Source organism: Panthera onca, chromosome D2 (genome assembly GCF_046562875.1).
Source record: "Panthera onca isolate mPanOnc1 chromosome D2, mPanOnc1 haplotype 2, whole genome shotgun sequence".
Classification (NCBI taxonomy): Eukaryota; Metazoa; Chordata; class Mammalia; order Carnivora; family Felidae; genus Panthera; species Panthera onca.
This window is the reverse complement of record NC_138349.1, coordinates 76,723,358-76,727,127: the sequence shown is the minus strand read 5'-3', so window position 1 is coordinate 76,727,127 and position 3,770 is coordinate 76,723,358. Positions and strand designations below refer to the sequence as shown.

The window sequence follows — 3,770 nt, the reverse complement described above, 5'->3', positions numbered from 1 at the left end:
TGGGTGCTTCTTTTTTGATTATTTCTATTGCTATGCCTTCAAGTTCATTAATCTTCTCTTCTGTGACATCTCTTTTACCATTACTCCCATGCAGTGTATGTTTTATCTTACACATCACAGTTTTCTTCTCTAGTAGCTCAGTATGGGTTTTCTTAAAAACACTCTATGTCTCTATTAACTTTTCGGACATGTGGAATATAGTTAACAACAATTATTTACTGTCTTTTGCCCGCTAATTCCAATGTCTGTGTTAGTTCTGGGTCTGTTTCAATTGATATTTCTTCATTATGTGCTGTATTTTCTTCTTTTTTGTGTGTGCCTCATGATTTTTTTTTTTTTTTTTTTGTATTGAATAAGAGATATTGCGAAATTTACCTCGCTGGGTGCTGGATATTTTTGTGTTCCTTTAGACGTTCTTGAGTTTTGCTCTGGAATGTAGCTTGATCACTTGGAAACAGTTCTATCTTCCACGACTTGATGTCGAGGTATGTTAGGTGGCACTGAAACAGGGCTTACGTATAGTCAATTGCTTCAATTACCCCACTTCTGAGGCAAGACCCTTCTATGAACCTACCCAGTCATGAGGCCTTCATGTCGCTGGTAGGGCTCTATTCCTGGCCCTGTGTGAACGTGGGCACTGTTCCCTCTATTCCCTGCAGATGGTTCTTTCTTCAGCTTCAGCAAGCCCTGACCAGCGCTCGAGGGGGACCCTCTCCAGATCTCCACCACTCGCTGTCTTCGAGGGTTTCTCGTCTTCAGTATTCTGCCCTACAAACTTTAGCTACCTTGTTCTCTCTGGACTCTTAGCTCCGTATCTTCAACTCAGAGAAGCCACTCTTCCCTGCCTGGGTTTCCTCTCCTTGGGCTGTGGCCAGGAGACTCTCCCAAGGCAACCATGGGGCTCCCTTCTTTTATTTCATTTCCCTCTGGGATCGCTGATAACTTAGTTGTCAGATGTACAGTGTCTTAAAGACTGTTACTTCATATATTTTGTCCATATTTTGGTTGTTTCCAGTGAGAGTGTTAATATGGTCCTTGATTATTCCATTCTGTTCCAAACTATAATTTCTTTCAGTATTTTGGAATCTATTCTTGTGTATGGATTGAGAGGAATTTCTATTTCAATATTTTTTTTACTCCACCCAAATTACTCACCTCAACATCAGTTATTGAATATTTTCTTCCCTGATTTTCTTTTATTTTAAATAATCTCGACACCCGACATGGGGCTCAAACTCATGACCCTAAGTTCAAGAGTCACATGCTCTACTGACTAAGCCAGCCAACCTCCCCATTCCCTGATTGTTTTTGAAATTTACTTTGTACTATATTAAATACTCACATATATTTGGGGCCTATTTCTGGATTAGCTCTTTGGTACTGGAGATCTATTAATCTTTGTCCCAAGCTATACTCTTTTACCTGAAGTTGCTTTCTCATATATTTTTATTTAGTTTATTTTTTAAATTTCTTTTAGTTTATTTATTTTGAGAGAGAGAGTGAGCATGAGAAGGGAACAGGCAGAGAGAGTGAGAATCCCAAGCAGGCTTTGCACTGTTAGCACAGAGCCCAACGTGGGTCTGGATCTCATGGACTGTGAGATTGTGACCTGAGCCAAAATCAAGAGTCGAGTTGCTTAACCGACTGGGCCACCCAGGTGCCCTGTTTCTCATATATTTTTAATACCTAATAATGTTAATCTACCCTATTACATTTTTCCATGAAATTTCCCTCTGAAAATTTTAAAAATGTATTCTGTTATACTTATCCTTTTCTATCCATTTAGGAAACATTTTGTCAAATTTTAAAAACCATTCTGGGATTTTTCTCAAGACTGAATTAAATATGTAAGTTAACTTGAAGGTGACACATAGACATTTTATATAATATTTGTCTTCCTTTCCAGGAGCATAATATACTATCAATCTTCACTCATTCAAATCTTTTGTTTTAATTTTCCGTAAGTTTGTACTGTTTCTTCACAAAGCTCTTGTGTATTTTTCTCTCAAGCACTTTGTGTGTGTGTTTTGCTTTTGGAAATTGGCCCCTATTTGTAGGGTTGGTTTCCTATAATTACAGATAAAATGCTACGGACATCACGTGTGTGTGCGTGTGTGTGTGTGTATGTGTGTGTGTGTGTTTATGCTTGCACCTATACAGTTTCTTACATTCCATACAATATCCAGCTGTTTCGAGAACTAAATGCTTGGCTTGCCCAGGTGCATATATAATCATGTTACTGGGAAATAATGGCATTTTCATCTCTTTATTTGCAATACTTAAATAACCCACATTAAACTAAACTGGTTTAATGGATCTCGAAACTAGTTACAGCATGGAGTGATCCTACTAAAAATATTATTCTGGCTCCTAGTTAGTACTAAAAATAAACTAAAATCCTCAGAGAAGTCTTTTTTAAGATTACCAAAGGGAGGCTCTCTGCTCCTCCCCACTGGACAGACAGTCTCCTCTTCTGGTGCTTTGCCAGCCACATCCCTGAGACACAACGGGGAAGCTCAGAGTAAACGGATTTGGCCATATCAGGCACCCGGTCATCAGGGCTGCTTTTAACTCTGGCAAGGTGAATACTGTTGCCATCAATGACCCCTTCATTGACTTCAAGTATGTGGTCTGCATGTTCCAGTATTATTCCACCCAGGGCAAATTCAACGGCGCAGTCAAGGCTGAAAACAAAACACCGGTCATCCATGGAAAACCCGTTTTCACCTTCCAGGAGCGAGATCCTGCCAACATCAAATGGGGTAATGCTGGTGCTGAGTATGTTGTCGAGTCCACTGGGGTCTTCACTATCATGTAGAAGGTTGGGCCTCACTTGAAGGTTATCATCCCTGCCCCTTCTACTGATGCCCCCAACATTTGTGAGGGGTGTGAGCCATGAGAAGTATGGCAACTCCCTCAAGATTGTCAGCAATGTCTCCTCTACCACCAACTGCTTGGCCCCTCTGGCCAAAGTCAACCATGATGACTGTGGCATCATGGGGGTCTCGTGGCCACGGTCCATGCCATCACTGCCACACAGAAGAAGACTGTGGATGACCACTCTGGGAAACTGTGGCATGATGGCCGTGGGCTTGCCCAGAACATCGTCCTTGTTTCTACTGGCACCAAGGCTGTTTCTCCTGGCACTCAGGCTCAACCCTGAGCTGAAAGGGAAGCTCACTGTCATGGCCTTCTGTGTCCCCACCCCTCCCACATGTCACTGGTGCATCTGACCTGCTGCCTGGAGAAAGCCACCATATACAATGATATCAAGAAGGTGGTGAAGAGGGCACCAGAGGATACCTTCAAGGGCATCCTGAGCTACACTGAGGACCAGGTTGCCTTCTGCAACTTCAACAGTAACACTCATTCTTCCACCTTTGACGCTTGGGCTGGTATTGCTCTCAATGACCACTTTGTCAAGCTCATTTCCTGGTACGACAATGAATTTGGCTATAGCAACCAGGCGGTGGACCATATGGTCTACATGGCCTCCAAGGAGTAAGAGCCCCCTGGACCATCAGCCTCAGTGAGAGCAAGAGGAAGAGAGAAGTCCTCAGCTGCTGGAGATTCCTTGCCCCAACTTATCCCCCAACACACTGAGAATCTCCTGGCCTCTACACAGTTTCCATCCCAGACCCCCCCTGAAGAAAGGGAGGGCCTTGGGGAGCCCTCAATGAAGTGTACTGTACCATGTAACCATCCAAAAAATGTACTGTTCCAAGCCCCCCCCAAAAGAATACCAAAGAGAGAATACAAATGTAACAATA

At 42.7% G+C, this 3,770-nt stretch overlaps 1 pseudogene; it reads left to right on the top strand.

Annotated features, from left to right (window-relative positions):
- The first annotated feature begins 477 nt into the window (after positions 1-477).
- Positions 478-3,509, top strand: LOC132684611 (glyceraldehyde-3-phosphate dehydrogenase pseudogene; annotated as a pseudogene).
- Positions 3,510-3,770: the final 261 nt, after the last annotated feature.